Source organism: Gossypium hirsutum, chromosome A12 (assembly GCF_007990345.1).
Source record: "Gossypium hirsutum isolate 1008001.06 chromosome A12, Gossypium_hirsutum_v2.1, whole genome shotgun sequence".
Lineage (NCBI taxonomy): Eukaryota > Viridiplantae > Streptophyta > Magnoliopsida > Malvales > Malvaceae > Gossypium > Gossypium hirsutum.
In genome coordinates this window covers 10,555,294-10,577,887 of record NC_053435.1, presented here as the reverse complement: position 1 = coordinate 10,577,887, position 22,594 = coordinate 10,555,294, and the positions used below count along the sequence as shown (strand labels likewise).

Here is a 22,594-nt window from a genome sequence, read left to right as displayed (position 1 = left end):
AATTCTAAATTTTGGGCCCACATGCCCAAATTGGCCCTGCTCATGTGGCCCACATACCCAAATAGACCTAGACTGTGTGACCTACATGGCTGTACACTATCCCCTCACATGTCTATGTGTCGCACATGGTCTACAACACGGCCGGGCATACGCTTGTCTGGAGTCAACAGACCACTTTTTTGGCTTTCGTCAAACAATGTTTTCTCATGTTTTCGTTACACACCTGGTTTAATTTTAATGCTACAAAAATCCCGAGACCTCCAAAACTTAAGAAAAAACATTCCAACGACAAATTTAGTAATCAATTTATGAATTCATCAATGCTAAACCAAGTAACGCACACCCATTTACCACCAACAAACCCGTTCACACGCACAGATTACACCGTCGGAGCGAAAATCACAGCTTCACCGTCTTCTCCTATGCAATAGAGTCATAGAACATTAACTTCCCTAACTTTACACTATTATACTAATTCAAGCGAAAAGAAAAGAAAAAGAAACAAACTAACGGGCTTACATTTACCCAAGCAAATGAGAAACAATCAAATTAACGAACTCTAGTGATTAGAACAATCGATATATTGACCAGAGTAGAGAGAAACGAAAAAGCAAAAAGAAAGCCATAGAAGAAAAGAGGGGGAAAAGAAGAAACTGGCGTAAAAAAACTAAGAGAGAGAAAAATAAAATAAAAATTAAAAAATAGAAGAATATCCTAACTCCCCGCTAAAACTAAATCCCACTAACACACACCTTGATCCCCATCCAACAACTTCAGAGTTTCAGTTCCACTGAACCTCTATCATACAACTGAAGAAAAAATTATAACCCATGCTCACATCGGGACTCAAACAACAAGCTCATTCTAATATGATTTGCCTAGCAATAGAATATAAGCCAAGCCGCCAAGGAATAGGCTAGGATCAGAAATAACAAAAATTTCCAAAGGTGGGACGTTAACCTAAGACCTCAAACACACACTTAGAACACTTAACCACTGAAGTAAATACTCATTTTTATGATAGAATTAAAAAAAAAGTTAAATAAATCAGGGTGTTACAACTCTACCCCTTAATAGAAATTTCAACCTTGAAATTTACCTATCCGAATAGATAAGGATACTGTTGACGAATGGAGTCATTAGGTTCCCACGTGGCTTCCTCAATGCCATGATTCTTCCATAGAACCCTAACCAACGAAATAGAATTCCTCTTCAAAAGCTTAACATCTCGATCTAGAATATGAACTGACTGCTACTTAAATGTCAAATTTGGTCTAACCTCAATCTCCTCAACAGAAACAACGTGAGATGGGTCAGACCGATACCGTCTCAACATAGAGACGTGAAACACATCATGGATATGGTCTAACTCTAGAGGTAACTCGAACTGATAAGGAACCGGTCCCACACGCTTTAGAATCCAATATGGCCCAATAAACCTAGGGCTCAACTTGCCCTTACGTCCGAACTGCAGAACTTTCTTCCACAGAGATACCTTAAAGAATACGTAATCACCCAGAAAGTACTCGATATCCCTCCTTTTCAGATCTACATATGACTTCTGTCTATCAAAATCTATCTTAAGACAATCTCGAATTAATCTAACTTTGTCTTTAATCTTAGAAACCAGTTTAAGACCCAAAACCCGTCGTTCACCCAACTTAATCCAACACAGTGGAGTACGACACTTACGACCATACAGAGCCTCGTAAGGTGCCATCTGGATGCTAGACTGAAAATTATTGTTATATGCGAACTCGACTAATAGTAGAAAATCCTCCCAACTCCCCCGAAAATCAATCACACAGCTCTGAAATATATCATCTAGTATCTGAATCACTCTTTCAGATTAGTCATCGGTCTGAGGATGGAACACAGTGCTGAAGTCCAATCTCGAACCCAAAGCCTTACAAAACTTTTTCCAAAACTGAAAAGTGAAACGAGGATCCTTATTAGAAATTATCAAAACTGGAACCCCATGAAGTCTTACAATTTTAGAAATATAGAGCTTGGCCAACTTCTGCAGTGAATAATGTGTTCAAATAGGAATGAAATGGGAAGGCTTGATTAACCGATCCATGATGACTCATATAGAATCCTTCTTAGTAGGTGTTAAAGGCAACCCACTAAAGAAGTCCATAGTTATACGTTCCTATTTCCATAAGGGAATCTTAACCGGTTAGAGCAAACCCAAAGGCAACTGGTGTTCAGCCTTAACTTGCTGGTATGTTAGACAATGAGAAACAAAATATGTTACCTTTCGCTTCAAACTCGGCCACCAGTACAGTTCATAGAGATCCACATACATCTTATTTCCACGATGCATAGCATAAGGGCTACTATGCGTTTCCTTCAAAATCAATTGTCTCAAATCGGAGTCATTCGGTACACAAACTCGTCTTCGAAAACACAAAACCCGATCACTATTCAGCCTAAAATCAGACGTACTACAACTCTCTACTTGATGGAAATGCAGAACCAGAGAATCATCCTTTAACCGTTTATCCCGAATTTGATTAATCCATGTCGACTTAACTTGCAACTCGATTAACAGACTCCCATCCTCAAATAGACTTAGGCAAGCAAACATTGCCCTCATATCAGACATTGCTCTACGACTAAAAGCATCGACCACCACAATGGCCTTACCGGGATTAAACTCTATCGTGCAGTCGTAATCCTTGAGTAGCTCAATTTATCTACGTTGCGTTAGGTTCAACTCCTTTTGAGTAAGGAGGTACTTAAGGTTCTTGTGATCGGTGTAAATGATACACCTCACACCATATAGATAGTGCCTCCAAATCTTTAAGGTAAAAACTACGGTAGCCAATTCGAGATCATGCATCGGATAATTTCCCTAGTGTGACTTAAGTTGTTGGGACGTATAAGCACATCTTTACCATCTTGCATCAGAACACATCCCAAACCAACATGCGGCACATCACTATAAACTATAAACTCTATTCTAGATTCAGGCTATATCAGAATAAGAGCCTGAGTCAAAACAGGCTTGAGCTTCTCAAAGCTCGATTGTTGCTCGTCAGTCCAAACAAAATGAACATTCTTGTGTAAAAACCTAGTCAAAGGAGCTACAATCAATGAGAACCCCTCAACAAGCCTCCGTTAATAACCTGTAAGACTTAGAAAACTGTGGATCTCTAAAGCATTCTTAGGCTATTTCCAATCAAGTACAACCTCAATCTTTCAAAGATCAACTCGGATCCTCTCAGCAGAAACCATATGCCCCAGAAAAGTTACTTCTCGCAATTAGAATTCACACTTGCTCAACATAGCGTAGAGCTGTTTCTCTCGAAAGATTTGGAGGAGGACTCTAAGATGCTCATCATGTTCACCCTCGGTCTTAGAGTACAATAGAATATCATCGATGAAGACTATGATAAACTGATCCAAATACGACTGGAAAACCCGCTTCATTAGATCCATTACTGCAGTCGAAGCATTCGTCAAACCAAAGGGCATGATTAAGAACTCGTAATGCCCATAACTAGTCTTAAAAGCCATCTTATGAACATCAGCTTCCTTAACACTAAGCTGATAACACCCAGAACAGAGATCTTTTTTCGAGAATAGTGAAGCATTACGAAATTGATCAAACAGATCATCAATCCTTGGAAGTGGGTACTTATTCTTTACAGTTAGCTTATTCAACTATCGGTAGTTGATGCATATCCTCATGATACTTTTTTTTTCTTCACAAACAAAATCGGTACCCCCCACAAAGACACACTATAATGAATGAACCCATGATCCAAAAACTCCTGAAGCTAAGCCTGTAGTTCCGTAAGCTCATTTGGTGTCATTCAATAAGGAGAAATAGACATCAGAGCTGTACTCGACAGAAGCTAAATGTCAAACTCAACTTCACAATTCGGAGGTAAACCCGGTAACTCCTCAGGAAAAACATCCGAAAATTTCCTCACTGTTCTGATGTTCCCAACAGAAGAGTCCCTAGAAGTTGAAACACTTACGTAAGCTAAGTCTGCTTCACACCCTTTCGGAACCAATTTTTTGGCTACTAGATTGGAGATTACATTGGACAATTAATCCCAACGCTCGCTATCACAACAACACCCATCATCCTTGGTCCTCAAAACTACCCTCTTAGTCACACAATCCAAACTGACTCGATGCTTTATAAGTTAGTCCATACCCAAAACTAAATCGAGCTCTCCAAAAGATAACTCCATCTGATTCGCCCATAACACAACCCATTGTACTTCTAGTGGTACATTCCTTATTTACTCGAACCAATTGACTCAACAGACTCAATACAAAAATCTTACCCGATACGCTCTCAACAATAATTCCTAAGTATTCAAAGTAACATAAAGAAAATCATAAATAAAGAATGTATCTGTAATCACATCAAGGGCATCTCTATCCTCATGGCGTCGAGCAGCATAAACCAATGTAGGTTTCCTCGCCTCAATCTGAATAGGACCTCTGCCTAGTGCTTTCTGTCCCCTACCTAAACCATTTCCACCCTTGGCCAGACTAAGACCTTAGGCGGCTGCTATACTGCCCTCTGAGGCTGAAAAATCCCGAAACTAATGCTTGCATCTGATCAAAACACTATGGGCACTCTTTAATATGATGCTCCATCGACACATAATATATGTAACACCCCAAACCCAGTGTAGAAATTATGGCTGAATCCGGGAGTGTTACAATAAAAGGGTTTTAAAACTGACAATACTTCAATAAAATAATGTTTAGTTATTTGTTAAATCATCTAGGTATTATAAAACATATTCTTTTATACATATACATTACTGAAACCATTTTTAGTTGTTCTTTAAAACTAACTGTTTATTTCGCAGCGAAAGTTTGGAAATCGTTTAAAACAAAATCACTCTCTTTTTTCCAAAAAATATTTTTTTGCATTATGTTTTTGTCAACATTACGGAAAAGAAAGGAAAACAAAATCCAAATCCAAAATTTAAAACCATACAGTCTAGAGAGTCCCAAATTTACAAACTTTCAAGAAAACCAGATTTTAAAATAAAATTGTTATTACTAAATAAAAATAGATCATAGTCAAGTGGTCATCGTTGAGCTTCCGTTGCACTGACCTGCCCAAGTCTGTGGATTACCTGAATAGAATAGAAAAACAAATGTAATTTTTCGTAAACTTAGTATGTAACCCAATAGAAATAATCATGCAACATACACAGTATTTCATATACAGTCAGATACAGATTTAGACCAAAGTCCATAACAAATACAGATACCAGAATTAGATTAACGGAATAGATATACAAAAAATCCTACCCCCATCCTATACACACCATCTCCGACCATCCCATCGCACCATGTGGGGTTAAAAACACTCACCCATCCCAATACACCATTTAGTGTCGATACGACACATAACAAAACAATATGTAGTCAAGTTGCTAGAATATAGGCGAAAGGTTGCCATACAGATCACTTCCTCCACATATGCAAATCTCACCCTAAACAGAGATATAGAATGTAGAATTAACAGAGTTAACATGTTTGTATACAGATAACATATATATACTTAAATAGAATAGTTAGATTTACGTATCAATATCCTACTCAAATCAGACTATCAGACTATCAGATCATATGAATTAGGGTTTGGTTAGCCGTTACCGACCCTACAGTAGGTCCACAATCAATCGAAATAACCTATGCGGCCTAAGGAAAATTTTAAAATTTTGGGCCCACATACTCGTGTGGGCCCATACGCCCAATCTGGCCCAGCCCATGTGGCCTATATGGCCACACTCACACAAACACACGATCGTGTCATGTGCACAGCCGCACCTTCATCAGTTACACGGTCGTGTCTCACTCACGGACGACCACACGACTGGCCATTTGCCCGTGTGGTGTCGTCAGACTCCATTTTCGACTTTCACCAAAGCTTGATTTTTCTGTGTTAAGAGTACACATCTCATTCGATTTTGACACACGAGCAGTCCCGAACTCACCAGAACCTAAAAATTGACATTATACTCTGACAATCTGTTTTAATTCTCAATTGAACAGAACTAACAAAAACAACAATGGTAAAAATTAAGCGTTCAACACTTACCCAATACCCTGAATGATTTTGACTACGATATAGTGAGAAGAGAGCTCTGTTCTTCACTATTCATTGCTGCCAACACCCAAAAATCAAACTACGAAATGTAATATCAACAAAGATTATCACAAACTGTTACCTCTAAAACGAACAAGATCTCACCACCTCTGCTTACCTAATCACACAAAGAGACCAAGGGTCTGTATCACAACGATTTGGAACAAAGGATTTGAAAGAATAAGGAAAAAGAAAGAAAAAAACTTTTGATGGGGAGGAAACATAGAAAAGAACGTCAGAGAGAATTGAGAGGGGAAAGAGAATACTATTTTTTTGAAAAAACCAAAAATAAAAACAAAATTAGATAAGTCACAACTCCCCACTAACAACTCAATCTCAACTACCCACTCACTAAGACTTTCAATCTCATTCAAACTCTCTCTCAGCTAACTGAAACAAAAATATCACTCATGCCCATGCCGAGATTCGAACACTAGAACTCTAGCAAGCTAACTCCTTACCACCCAAACCAAAAAGCTCATTCTGATTTGAATTTACAAGAAATGTTACATAAGCCTACCCAGCAGGGATGAAGCTAGGAATAAAAATAACAGGATTTGCTAAAAGTAGGACTTGAACCCAAGACCTCACACACACACCCAGAACACATAACCACTGAAGTAGATACATATTTGTCAGAATTTCACAAAATAGACTTAAATTATTCAGGGAGTTACAACACAAACAGGCCCCAAGTCTCCTCCAACACTCGCCTGGATGGCGCATATCATAGTCACTGCATGGTTGAACCCTAGTAGGAGCAACTGGAACTCCCACTCCAGAAGGCCCATCAGTTCTGCCCTATTTCATAGGCCTCTGAGCAGAACTAGAGCGCTCCAAATCACTTTTATTCTTGCCTCTCTCACGATCCCTGTTCTGGCGCTTAACGCGCTAAACCTCTTCTGTGATCTTCGCTTTGTCTATCAGAATGGCAAACTTTCGTTCCCCCTGTAGAGCTATCAAAACTCTCAAACTATCCCTCAAACCATCTTCAAAGTGAACACACTTTTCGTACTCAAAAGCCATCATCCATCATACTGAGCCACAATCCTATCCCCTTGCTTGAGATTCATGAATTCACGCTTGCGAGCATCCACATAACTCCCTCCCATATATTTCCCTTAGATTAAGTCGACCTAGTTAAGTACCCTCCTCAACCGATAATTACCACTGGTATGTCTCGTCGCGAAGTAAAAAAACTGCACCCTTCAATTTATACTCAAGTGTGCAATCAATATCATTCATTATTCTCTCGGTGGCCTTCAATCAATATTCAGCCATAGTAGGGGCGACTCTAGTGACACCCCTAAATAATTCAGCACTATTGGATCGGAGTCATTCACTTATTGACCCATATCCCCCAAATCTAGAATGGGGTCCAGTGACCCTCTCCAATGCTCTAAGCGTGGCTTGGGATAGTACATCGTCCCCAGCTAAATGTCTTTCAGACCCAGTCTCAACGGTAGGTGTAGCCCGAGTCTCGCTCGTATCCAAGTTTGGCATACTGTCTAATAAGGAAGATTCAGTTCGAGTCCCCCTATGGCACCTGCCACGCTTACAAGTCCCACGACTACACGTTCTATGAGTGTTCATCGTAATTATTATTTTATCTACATTACAAAATTTTATGCATCAATTTCAGTGTTTATTAGCAAGTATATTATTCTTGAAGTACTTACCAGAAGTTTAAGAAAATTTTTAGAAGTTTTAGTCTCTAACTAACTCAGTATAGTTTCAAACAATTCTAACTACAATATTTTTAAGTTTAGAAGTACTTATAGGATCGGCGCTGGAGACTCGGTGTACCACATACTTTACTAAAAAAGAAACAATCTTTGTTTGAAAACCAGTTCTATTACAAATACCATTTTGAACCCAAAATTCATAACCTGAGTTTTGTAACCTAGCTTTGATACCACTAAATGTAACATCTTAAACTCGGCTTAGACGTTATGGCCGAATCTGGGAATGTTATAAAGAAGGGTTTTGAAACTAATCTTAACATGTTAAATTTTTCGTATTAGTTGTTACTAGTAGAGTCCACATTTTAGGAAAATTTTTTATTACACTCTTTAGTGTGAACCTCATCTGTTTTTCCGTAACTTTGCAGCAGAATTTTGACAGTCGTAACATTTGAAAACTGAGCTTGTATTTTCAAAAATATTTGTTTGTGTAAAAGCATGGTTTTGTCGAACATTGTAGTATAAAAATAAAAAAAGCACATTCAAAACCAAAATTAAAACAAACAGTCCAAAGAGTTTCATAATTACAAAAATCTCAAAGAAAAACATAGTAAATTAAATAAATTATTAATTAAAAGACAATTTCCAGACTAGTGATCACTACACATCCCTACACACCACATGGGGTATAAAACACTGACCCATCTTTACACACCACATAGTGTCCGTACGACACTTAACAGAATAAATCGCAGTTATGCTGCCAGTATATTGGTGAAATGTTGCCTCACAGAATACTTCCTCATCATATACATATCCCATCCCATAGACATATACAGATAATAGATAAATAGATATATTAGAATTAACATGTCCCGCATGCTCAAATACATATATTACATATGACTATATATAATGGTCATATCATAAATATTGCATTTCATCATACTCAAACTAGTCTATCAGAGATTTCATGTATTAGGGTTTTTTTGCCCTTGCTGACCCTACGGAATACCCACAGTCGATCAGAACGACGTGTGTGACCCTAGGGAAAAATTCTAAATTTTGGGCCCATATGCCCAAATTTGCCTTGCTCGTGTGGCCTACATGGCTTGGCCCACGACCCACACGCCTATGTGGCATGCTCATGTGACCTGCACGCCTAAACTGGCCCAGACCCTGTGACCCAAACGAACACACACTATCCCGTCACACGACCATGTGTCGCACACGACCTACCACAGGGCCAGACAGATGCCTATGTGACGTCAACAGGCTAATTTTTTGGCATTCACCGAACGACATTTTCTCGTTTTGTTACACACCTGGTTCAATTTTGATGCTACAGTAATCTCGAGACCTCTGAAACCTAAGAAATAACATTCTAATGATAAATTTAGCAATCAGTTTACGAATTCATCAATACTAAACTGAGCAGCGCACATTCACTTACCACTAACAAACCCATTCACACGCACAAATTAGACCGTCGAGCAGAAACCACTACTTCACTCCTACGTAATAGATTCATAGAACATTAACTTCCCTAACTTTGCACCGTTACGCTAATTCAAGCAGAAAGAAAAGAAAAAGAAATAAACTAACGGACTTACACTTACCTAAATGAATGAGAAACAATCGAATTAATGAACCTAACAATTAGAACAATCGATATATCGATTAGAATAGAGAGAAATGAAAAAGCAAAAGGAAAGACAGAGAGGAAAAGAGGGGGGAAAGAAGAAACTGACGTCAAAAAAATAAGAAGAGAGAGAAAATTAAAATAAAAATCTAAAAAAATAGAAGAATACCCGAACTCCCTACTGACAACTAAATCCCACTAACACACACGTTGATCCTCATCTAACAACCTTAAAATTTCAATTCCACCGAACCTTTATCACACAACCGAAGCAAAAATTATCACCCGTGATTATATGGAGACTTAAACACGAGACTTTAGGCAAACTAACACTTTACCACTCGAACCAGCAAGCTCATTCTGATATGATTTGCCTAGCAATAAAATATAAGCCAAACCACCAAGGAATAAGCTAGGATAAAAAATAACAAAAATTTCCAAATATGGAACTTAAACCCAAGACCTCAAACACACATCCATAAAACTTAACCACTGAAGTAGATACTCATTTTTATAACATAATTAAAAAAATAAAGTTAAACAAATCAGGGCATTATAAGTACGATTTATGTTCTAGTAACTCTGAAAACGTAATTATGTGTTTGATTGTGCATGACATCTTTATGTGGAATAATTGTTAGTATAAGAATTGAGATATGATACGATCTTTATAAGTTATGTATTGTGTTGTGCTCTGTAAAACATGTGTTTTGGTATGCATGGCATATCACCTATGTGTTATGTAGGTAAGTTATTATGATTTTGCATTTACATTGAGGTGAATTTTGATATGATGGAGGAAGTGTTTTCTAGTGGTATTACTATAATTTTGGCAGTTAAACCGCAATTTTGGTCTGATAGCTCAGCTGCTTAATCATGAGTGGCATACGACCTTTGTGACTGGATGGATGGATTCTTATAGTCCTATCTGGTGTGATTGGTTGGACGAAGTTGGTGTGTAGCTGGTGGGGGCAAGATTTGTTCTATTCTTATATGACAATATGATCCGAAATATATATAAATTTCTAAAAATTATGAATCCAAAAGGATATATGCTTCTGGATCTATTATGACATTTTGATATGTTATTTGCATATGTGTACGTTATGAGTTAGAATCTGTTTCGATACTGGTGTCCGTACTTGTATATGATTATAAATATATATCTGATTTTGTATGTGAGTATATGTCAAATTTGTAACTGATAACGTGTCTATTATTTATGTACATTAATTTGTGGGCCGAGTCACACACTGGGCTTCTAGCTCACTTGTTTGTTTCATTCGTTTCAGGTGTACTTCCGACATAGGACATGGTGGCGACTTCAGAGCTCGATTAACACAATTTGGTATAAGTTGATTTGGTTGTTTAATTTCCAGCTTTACAATCTTTTGGATTTTGATTTGTTTTGGAACATTAAATTCTTGGTTTTGGTATTTGTTTTCATGGACGTTTTATTTAAAACTCGTAAACACACCCAAGATGACATAACTAATGGACCTTATGATTTTAAGATATAAGAATTTTAAAAGTATTTTTCCACTGCAAGATTTTGAAATTAATTACGACTTTTTACAATTCAATTGGTTAAACATTTGGGATTGTTTTTATAAAATTAATAAAACAAGATTTCTGTCCAAGTACTTGCACGCGTTCTTCTGAAAAATTTTATTTTCGATAAATTAAATAACTTTATTACTTTGGAATTAAAACTAAGTTTTTTTTTGTGTGTAATTTAATTGACAATGTTTTTACGAGCGCTGTAACCTCCATAATCTGACCTTAACGTCTAGGTCAGGTTTAAAGTGTTACATTCTAATTCTATTGCATTCGATCACATTTTAATGAATGAAATACATGCATGATTTTAATTGAAGGCATGAACGACTAAGGCATAGAACATCATGAACATAAATGTAACGCCCCAAAACCAGGCCTAGAAGTTTAGACCGAATCCCGAAGGTTAAATTGATCACCGAAGTGATCCAAAGCAGTTTTAGCTTAGCTAATTAAATTACAAAACAGTATTGAAGATACGTAAAAATAGTCAGAAATAAAATCCCTAAATTTTTAAAATTTAGTCTAATAGCAAGTTACAAAAACCCAAAACCAAGTTTGTACCACAATTCCTCTAAAAAAAAATTTTACAGTCCAAAACAATTTAAAAATTTAAGCATTTGCAAAATCATTTTATTAGCCTGACTTAAACGCATTACTCCGAGACCTTCGGCATGCCAAATCCAGCCACAGAAAACGTGAGTACCTAAAAAGGGGAAAACTAAGGGGGTGAGCTACACGAGCTTAGTGTGAGTCCGAAACTAAGCGTAAAAAGCAAAAGACAAAGAAACAATCCAAAATGCCACAACTACATTACTCGAACCACCGATCATACATGAAAACTTTTCATCAATAATGCAAAATGGGAATACAAAATCTCAAACACATATGTTACTTAATCACATAAGATTAAGTGGTGTAACGAAAACGAATTAGTAAGTACCCCCACGTTCAGACAAACAAATATGTAATCTAATGCAGAATGTGTAATATCCCGAATTAGGGCCTAATCGGAATAGTGGTTTCGTGACCACAAATCCGAGATAGAAATAATTATTTTATAATTATTTTGAAATTTATGATATGATTGCATGATTGTGTGAAAATTTCGTGATGAAATTTTATGCCTAAAGTGCTTAAATTGAAAGTAGGGACTAAATCGAATAAGTTGCAAAACTTGCATTCTAGAAGTTTTTAGTATGAAATTGTTTCGGAATACTAATGAGGAGGTCTTAGATAGCAATTTGACCAATTTTAAGTTCATGGACAAATTTAGGACATGGAAGGAATTTTTGGAAAGTTTAGTAGTAAGGGTATTTTGGTCATTTAGTTATTAAAATGAATTAAAAACAAAATTAAAAGCCAATTTTTGTCCATCTTCTTTATTAGGCCGAAATTTCAAGGGTTCTCCATAGCTAGGGTTTGTTTCAAGCTTCCAAGCTCCATAGTAAGTGATTCCAAGCCCCGTTTTTAATGTTCTTTACGTTTTTGAGATCCCGATAACTCGATAAAACTTATGTTAGCAATAATTTAACCTAGGGTTTATATTTGGAAAAATACCCATAGGTGAAATTTGTGTATTTTGATGTTTTGTGATAGAATATGAAGTTTTAAATTATGCTAGACAACTTGTACTACTCGATTTTAAGCAAAAACGAGTAAAAGGGCTTAATCGGTAAAAATACCTAATAGTCACAAGTACATGTTAGAGTGAGAATTTGATGTTGCCATAGAAGAGAAAAGTGATCAGCATGTTGTAAAACATAAGAATAAGGAATAAAGTTTAATCCCGAGCCTAGGGGCAAAATGTAAATATGCAAAAGTTTAGGGGTAAAATTGTAATTTTGCCAAAATTTGATTTAAGGATTAATTTGATAATGTGAGTATTAAATAAGCTAAATGTGTTATTCTAGATCAAGAAAGACGTGGAATCGACCTCAATCGAGGAAAAGAAAAGATTGTGGACTAAATTGCAAAATCTTTGTATTTTGGTACCAAGGTAAGTTCATGTGTAAATAATGTAGCATAATGGTTATTTTTAAGTTATTGATGTTAATTATATGTTATGCTGAATTTTATTATGAAATGTATGCTTTGTGGTTAATTTCAAATAATATGTAAATTATGTGAACTACTTGTTAAATATAATTGTTACCGAGTATTGATTTCGGCATTCTACGGAAGACGGCAAGGATAAGTGTTCGAGGAAAATCCCGTTCGAACCTTAGGAATAGATTATGATACAAGTGACATGTCACTAGGATGGTTGAGCATCCGAACTCGTTGAGTTGAGTCCGAGTTCACTTATGGATGCGAATGTCCGAACTCATTGAGTTGAGTCCGAGTTCGTGAGATGTAACTAGGCATCCGAACTCGTTGAGTTGAGTCCGAGTTCACTTATGGATGCGAATGCCCGAGCTCGTTGAGTTGAGTCCGAGTTCGCTTATGGGCGAGTTACATGATTGCTTGATTTCATATATGGCACTTATGGGCAAGTTATCCATGTATCCGAATTATATTCCGATGTGTTCAACGGGTAAAGTTCTACTCAAATGGAGGAATATTCGAGATGTAAAGAGACATATTGGTAAGTGATGTGAAACGGATATTTTGGACAAGTATGTATTTAACCCTCGGGTTGAGTATTGATACAACCACGATAAGGTAATAAGATGATGAAAAATGATTAAAAATGTGATATGTGTTTTAGTGATGCATGCTAATGTTGATTGGTATGACTGTTCGTTATGTTACTTATTGTTTGCATATGAACTTACTAAGCATTTATGCTTACTCCCTCCTTCTTACTCATTGTAGTTTTGGACAAGCCAGCTCAGGACTCAGGATAGGTCGAAGGCTCAGTCACACTATCCGGAAGATTTTTGGTAATGGCTTGTAAATTTAAGTATGGCATGTATAGCAATATACCTTTTTTGTGTAAATGATCTTATGGTATGGTGATGGAATGGTTGAGGAAATGCTTGATAATGATAAATTATGAAAATGGTTAGTTTAGATTATGTTTGATGTTAAGGAAAATTGTTAAGATACTTAATGCATAAAAACTCATAAAAGGGATGAAATTTGCCATAAACAGAATACTGCAGCAACACTGACGCGAATTTAAAAATTTACTAAAAATTATAGAAATTGAAATTGGGGATGGAATATATATCAAATTGAAGCTTATTATGTCTAGTTTCACATGAAACAAATGAAATAGGTAAAGGAATTATATGTTAGAAGATATTTGAATTTTAGTGAAACAGGGTCATAGCAGTTTCTGAATCCCCTGTTCCAAATTTAGAAATTCACCATAAATTGTAAAGATATAATTATGTGGTGTATTTTATATTCTCAGAATCCTTATTGAGTCTAGTTTTATGATAAATAAACCTCATAGTAATATTAATTTTTTACAGAGAGAAATGTGGTTCGAAGTAAACAGAGGTCAGACCAGTCAAGTCCTGAAACAGGGGTAACTTTAACTAATAAACTGTACTAATTGGCCCAACCAAAAATTCTAGAAAAAAATTAGTAGATAGGTATATGAGTCTAGATTCAGAGAAAATTTACGGATCTTGATTTCGAGTTTCGTAACTCGAGATATGATTTTTCTTGTGACTGTGATGCAAGTAGCTTAAAAGCTGTGAATGTAGAGATAAATAATCCAAAGTTCTAAATATGTTAAATTAAGCTTAGTAACACCTCATACTCGACTCCGGCGACAGTCTCGGGCGTGGGGGCGTTACATTTTTTAAACACCACAACAAATTTGTCCAAGTATGGCCGAAATATGTGATTCATTAAATCCATAAACACAGCAGGAGCATTTGTCAACCCAAATGGCATAACTAAAAATTCATAATGACCATACCTTGTTCTAAAAGCAGTTTTAGGCACATTCGACTCTTTTACCTGCAGTTGGTAATACCCAGATCTCAAATCAATCTTTGAAAACCATGTCGCTCCTTTTAGCTGATCAAACAAATCATCAATTCTTGGCAACGGATACTTGTTTTTGATTGTCACCTTGTTTAACTGCCGATAATCAACACTCGGTAACAATTATATTTAACAAGTAGTTCACATAATTTACATATTATTTGAAATTAACCACAAAGCATACATTTCATAATAAAATTCAGCATAACATATAATTAACATCAATAACTTAAAAATAACCATTATGCTACATTATTTACACATGAACTTACCTTGGTACCAAAATACAAAGATTTTGCAATTTAGTCCACAATCTTTTCTTTTCCTCGATTGAGGTCGATTCCATGTCTTTCTTCATCTAGAATAACACATTTAGCTTATTTAATACTCACATTATCAAATTAATCCTTAACTCAAATTTTGGCAAAATTACAATTTTACCCCTAAACTTTTGCATATTTACATTTTTGCCCCTAGGCTCGGGATTAAACTTTATTCCTTATTCTTATGTTTTACAACATGCTGATCACTTTTCTCTTCTATGGCAACATCAAATTCTCACTCTAACATGTACTTGTGACTATTAGGTATTTTTACCGATTAAGCCCTTTTACTCATTTTTGCTTAAAATCGAGTAGTACAAGTTGTCTAACATAATTTAAAACTTCATATTCTATCACAAAACATCAAAATACACAAATTTCACCTATGGGTATTTTTCCAAATATAAACCCTAGGTTAAATTATTGCTAACATAAGTTTTATCGAGTTATCGGGATCTCAAAAACGTAAAGAACATTAAAAACGGGGCTTGGAATCACTTACTATGGAGCTTGGAAGCTTGAAACAAACCCTAGCTACGGAGAACCCTTGAAATTTCGGCCTAATAAAGAAGATGGACAAAAATTGGCTTTTAATTTTGTTTTTAATTCATTTTAATAACTAAATGACCAAAATACCCTTACTACTAAACTTTCCAAAAATTCCTTCCATGTCCTAAATTTGTCCATGAACTTAAAATTGGTCAAATTGCTATCTAAGACCTCCTCATTAATATTCCAAAACAATTTCATACTAAAAACTTCTAGAATGCAATTTTTGCAACTTATTCGATTTAGTCCCTACTTTCAATTTAAGCACTTTAGGCATAAAATTTCAAAACGAAATTTTCACACAATCATGCAATCATATCATAAATCTCAAAATAATTATAAAATAATTATTTCTACCTCAGATTTGTGGTCACGAAACCACTATTCCGATTAGGCCCTAAATTCGGGATATTACAAAATGTGTACATCAAATAAAGAATAAACCCATCCATCAAGCTAAACACCACCCCGATCCCCGTACACACACGTATGAGCTATAGGAAGCCTAACCAACCATGCACATCACATAGGACCTCGAAAGGCCTATCCAACCTTACACACCACAAATATGGAACTAAGCCAATGCAAATGACAATATGCAGCTGAGCTGACCTATGAATCTTACTGTGCAGTAAGCCGCTGTACAGACGTATTACAGTTGAAACAGCCAAATCATATTAGACTTCCTTCTTTTCAGAACCAAAACCCCAATTTTATGCTCATGAATGAATACACGTCAAGCACTACTAGTCACACAGACATGAAAGCTCATATTCAGTCAATCAATTTCAGAATTCCCATGCGATTGCAGAATGCACACCACATACAGATATTCATACAGAAGCCGAAACTTATAAGCTCAATCGGTCACATTCAGAAACTATCATGTTTGTAACTATTTACTAGAACACCATATAACACTTAGTTAAACTATTAAATTGAGGCTCTAGTTACATATAGACGCCCAAATTGAGCTAATCAAAGTCTTTACCTACCTTACCAAAGCCTAACTGAGGGTCAGAACACATAGGAACACCAACAAGTCATAAACCTACATAGTACAAAAATTTGTGAAACAGGGCCACACGGCCATGTGCCCCGCCCGTGTTCAAGTGGGTAAGCCGTGTGGGGTCAACACACTTATATGAAGAAGGCACATGCCCATGTGGACAGCCCGTATGACTATGACAATGCCCGTGTGGACAGCTCGTGTAACTCTCTATCCATTTATGCTTAAATAAGGTACTAGGCAGACACGGCCGTGTAAAAGTCTAACACGCCAATGTGTCCAGAACACAGCCTGTGTGAAAATCGACTAAAATCCCCAAATCAACCACACAGCCATGTATCCAAGCAATGTGGCACCAAATTTGTCCCAAAAACCCTAATCCCCAATTCCACACGGGCATGTGGACTGCCTGTGTACGGCACACACCTGCGTGGCCACCCCTGTGGTCATGAATCCATACCAAAATAGGTTGCATGACGTGCCTTTGAAGTCGAAACGACCTCTGACCCTTGTTAACTCAATAATATACCAAAAACACATAGTATTTCAAGCTAAACCGTAAGAATTGACACTACGATTGGTAATTTTCAGAAACACACCAAATATGTCAAATTTCTCATAATCAAATCACACTTTCGACAATGAAAAGGAAGATTTTCTGAACCCACACCTGAATTTACAATTTAAGCACCCAAAATTGTTTGACTCACCCAACCAAGCCGATTCAGAGACCTCAATTACAAGCACAACTAATTATAAAAATTTAATTTAAGCAACATAACAAAATTGAAGTAATTCCTCCATTTAAACAAAAGATTAGGAACCAATCAAGCAAAACACTCGAGAACAAAGCTCCATTGACAGACAAAAGGCAAAAGAAGAAAAATGAAAATCAAAGGAAATTGAAAAAGTCACAAAGAACAAAGTGGAAAAGAGGGGAAGAACGTGTAGGAAAAAAAACGTAAAAACTATTGGATGTTGACATAAAAATAAAAATAAATAAATAGTTTTAAACTTAAAACAAATTTTAAAATACAAAATCATTCCTGAAAACACACATGAGGATTCAAACCCAGAGGTACATTATCACACAACTAACCACTAAGCCAGCAGGCCCATTTTGACACTAAACACAATAACAAACCTAATTGTCTGATCTAGCCACAACTCTACCTACAAATCTCAAAACTTTTAACCCCAAAATTTGGGATGTTACAATAAATCAAATAAACTTTATCAAATTAATATAATCATTCTAGATAAACAAAATTAAGCTATTATTGTTAATGGAAAAAAAATAACAAAGCAAATTGCAAACATATTGAACAACAATAAAGATTAAGGAAGAAGAAGCTTTGAAATGATTTCAGCAATCCTTCGAAAATTGATTGTGATGGCTTCTTCCAGTCCTTGTAATTGCTCCTTCACAAGATGCTCCTCAAGGTGGCCAGCCAAGAGAGAATTTTCTCAAAGAATTGCTAGCTAAGGGAAATTGGTTGGTTTATGTGTGAGAGGGAAAGGAAAGAAAGAGGATAGAATATAAAGTAAAAGATGATTGAGGGTTTATCGGATGATTCTTGAGTGGGAAGTAAGGAGTGGTATTTATAGTAGAGGGATGGCTAAAGAGTTTACTAAAAATAGCTTGAATATCCCCTAGGCTTCTCCTTTCCTTAGCCGACCATAAATTGTGGAGGAAGGAGTTGATGGTTGCTTGATTCATGTTTGATTTCATGCAAGGAGGTGGACGGTTTCCTGGGTAAAAGTTAAGAGCTGATTTTTAATAGTTTTATAAGTGTAAGGACCTCTGAATAAAACTTTCAAAAGTTGATTTTTGGTTACTCATATGCCCTTGCTGAATTGGGCTTCTTTCCCTTCACTTAGACGGTTTTGTGACCCTATTACTTGTTAGACTTGCTCTTCAATTAAATCAACTTTAGCTAGATAAAAATGACTTTCTCTTGATCTAATTTGCTTGCCTTTGCCATCCAATTAAGGTGGAATAGAGCTCATGTCCATTTAAAATTGAAATAAGCTTCTCAACTTATTAATTCCATTGTCCCACTACAACAATTAAATAAAGGAAATTATTATGTAACATGAAATAATTAAATTATGCACAAATTTGATACATAAAAACATAAAATTGCATAATTTACTAAATCATGCCCATTATCTCAATATGAACAAAATTCACCCAATTAACTGTCAAATATTCGGGATTAACATAACTTTTTAAGTAAAAATGTGTCATAAACAACTATATAAAATCTATATAATTTAGAGTTTACAAGGGTAAACTACCTAGTTGGTCACCCAATTTTTAGGGCATTTTCATTTTGGTCATCCAAAATGAAATCCTTATAATTTGGTTACTCAACTTTTAGGGTGCTTTCAATTTAGTCACCCAAGCGTTAATCTCTTTTGGTGGTTAACTATACACACCACATTATGTTTACTCTTTCATTTTGGTCACCAAAACATAAGTTTTTTAAGATTGATTGGGTAAAAATAAATCAATGATTAAATTGAAAAAGCAGTATAAACAAAAATAATACAAAAAAAATCAATTTGGACTTCTTTATCCCATTACTGAAAATTTTAAATTTGGGTTTTGAAATATAAATCTTTTAAATATTGAGATTTAAAGTTATAGTAGCAGATTAATCACTGTTATGTATGACTCCTATTTCAGTCAAATTTGAGAAATAATTTTCTAGTTAAACTCTATTTATTTGTTTCAATCAAACTCTGATTAGTCTATATTTTTTATTATTATTTGACCTATGAATTTAGCCTACAAATAAGCTCTTTTACAACGTTAGAAAAAACACCCATTAGAGATTAGAACTCATAACACATTTAGATAATTTTGTGTTTATGTTTTGAGGGTTCTTTGTTTTTAGGTTTTGGGGGTTTAGTTTTTATCTCCATCTTTTGTACTATTCGTTCTTTTATCATTATAGTAAAATTATCTTTACCTGTGGTTTTTTATCCTTTTTGGAGGGGTCTTTCCACGTTAAATTTGTGTGTTCAATTTCTCAATTTCTTTCGCTATTTTTACTTGTTCGTTGCTTAATCGGGTCATCCCCAACAAGTGATATCAGAGCTAGTTCAAATTTCATAGATCAACCCGTTTAGAGATGGCAGCAAGAAGGTTTGAAATTGAGAAGTTGGATGGTGAGACAAATTTCAATCTGTGGCAAGTTTGGATGATGGCAATTCTAGTTCAAACGGGCTTGAAAATGGTTATTACCAGAAAAAAGCCTGAGAATCTAAATCAAAAAGAATGGGAAGAGCTTGATGAAAAGTCCTTGTCTACAATCCAGTTGTGCTTCACGAATATGTTATTGTAGGAGGTATTGATGGAGAAGACCTCATTCGCTTTGTAGAAAAGGTTAGAAACTCTTTATGCGACTAAGTCTCTGGTTAACCGTTTAGTGTTGAAACAACGTCTATTTACGTTTCACATGAACGAATGTGAGTTTCTTAGAGATCACATCAGTCAATTCATTACTCTTTTAAATGATTTAAAGAACATTGAGGTTCAGATTGACGATGAAGATCAAGCCATGCTATTATTGTGTTCTTTACCCCGTTCATATAAGTCTTTCAAGGAGATCCTGATTTTTGGTAGAGACAAACTCTCGTTCGAAGATGTGAAGGGTCATTTGTTAAGTAGAGAATTGATAGTCTTTATATTTTAGAAGGTTCTACAGTGATCGGTGAAATCGGATGTCCCTCGTCCATTACGGAGTCAAAGTCATCTCGTTTGGAGCGAAGGCAACTTGGTCATAAGAGGGAAAAAGGTATGACCGTTTCGTTGAAGAAAGGTTCTCTTTTGGATGCAGGTTTTGAAAAGTTAAGGCATTGCGTTCGTGAAAATCAAACCCTTGTTAGTTTTGATTTGGCAATGTACAAGTCGAAGGCTAGAAGTCTTCTTGTTTCTAAGCACAAATTCGACTCAGTTAATTCCCTGCATAGTTCAAGATGGGCCCGTGGCGGGCTTTGGCAAATATGGCGTTGTGAAAATATGAGTCAAGGTGGAGATTTGTTAAGTATGACTCCTATTTCAGTCAAATTTAAGAAATAATTTTCTTTGTTTATTTGTTTCGGTCAAACTCTAATTAGTCTAGATTATTTTATTATTATTTGACCTATGAATTTAGCCTATAAATAGGCTCTTTTACAACCTTAGAAAAAACACCCATTAAAGATTAGAACTCATAACACATTTAGAGAATTTTGTGTTTATATTTTCAGAGTTCTTTGTTTCAGGTTTTTGGGGTTTAGTTTTTATCTCCATCTTTTGTACTATTCGTTTTTTTTCCATTATAGTAAAATTATCTTTGCCCGTGGTTTTTTATCCTCTTTGGAGGGGGTTTTCCACGTTAAATTTGTGTGTTCAATTTCTCAATTTATTTCGCTATTTTTAATTGTTCGTTACTTAATCGGGTTGATCCCCAACAATCACCATTATCAATGGATAAAAAAATTCAACAATTTAGTTAGTTTATTTTGATGTTTTGGAGTTATTTTAAAAAATTATCAATGAAAATTGTTGTGTTTATTAGTTGCCTACAAAACCCAAATTTCTCTTGATTATATGACATTGAATCTTCTATGCTAAGTTAAAAGAAAAGAAAAATTATTGTAATTAATTTAATTAATTAATTTTATTTTCCATTCCAAACAAAAGTTTATCTCTTCTTTACCCAAACGAAGAAAAAGCAATTAATTTAATTAATTGCAAATGTTTTTCTCTTTACTTTTAGCATGTAAGGTTTAAGATTATATAATCAAAAAAAATTTTAAGTTTTGTAAACAATTATTAAATATGAGTTCTTTGAGTTGATTTCATTAAGGACAATATGGAAACATAAACTAAATTTTTAAAATTTAAAAGGAGATTAAATTAATTAATTTTAATATTGTAGTAACAAATCAGTAACATTATCAATGGATAAAATTTTTCAACAATTTATTCAATTTATTTTATTTTTTGAAATTTAAAATTTCAATATTAAAAAAAATTAGAATTTCGCAATGGGATAAACAAGTACAATTTTACAATTTTTGTGTATTATTTTAGTTTCTGTTGCCTTTTCACTTTAATATTTAATTATTTTTACTCTAATCAATACTTTAAAAAAATTTGGGTGACTAAAATGAAAGTGTAAACATGATGTGACATATACAGTTAACCGTTGTTAGAGATTTAATGCTTATGTGACTAAAATAAAATTACTCTAAAAGTTGAGTGACCAAATTACAAGTATTTCATTTTGAGTAACCAAACTTAAAATGAAATCGCCCTAAAAGTAGGATGACCAGTTAAATAGTTTACCCTAATTTTTATCCAAACAAGTTTTTGTTTTCCTTTTTTGTAAGATGAGAAAAAAATGAGGAACCAAGTTCGCAAATAATAGATCTATTTAGATTTGAGTTAAATCATTTTAAGTAAAAATGCGACTTTTAAATTTAAGTTATTTGGGTTTAGACAAATTCTAACAGATTCGACCTAAGTGGTCTGAAGTTGGGTTTGGGAAATTTTATTTTAAAAAATATCAATTTTATGAGATTGTAAAATATATCCAATCATTATTTTATATCATCAAAATGTTTGTTTAGGATATATATAAAATATTTTAAACAATTTTTAAGATAATTTTTGTAATATTTTTGCATTTTTCAAATTTTAAAATTAATTAATTTTCGACGTGGCATTCACATATATGCTATGTAAGTAAAGTTAAC

General features: G+C 34.9%; 1 pseudogene; it reads right to left on the bottom strand.

Moving 5' to 3' along the window:
• The window catches only part of LOC107920616 (transcription initiation factor TFIID subunit 6-like), a 35,238-nt pseudogene extending 32,630 nt beyond the window's left edge, over positions 1 to 2,608 (bottom strand).
• Positions 2,609 to 22,594: the final 19,986 nt, after the last annotated feature.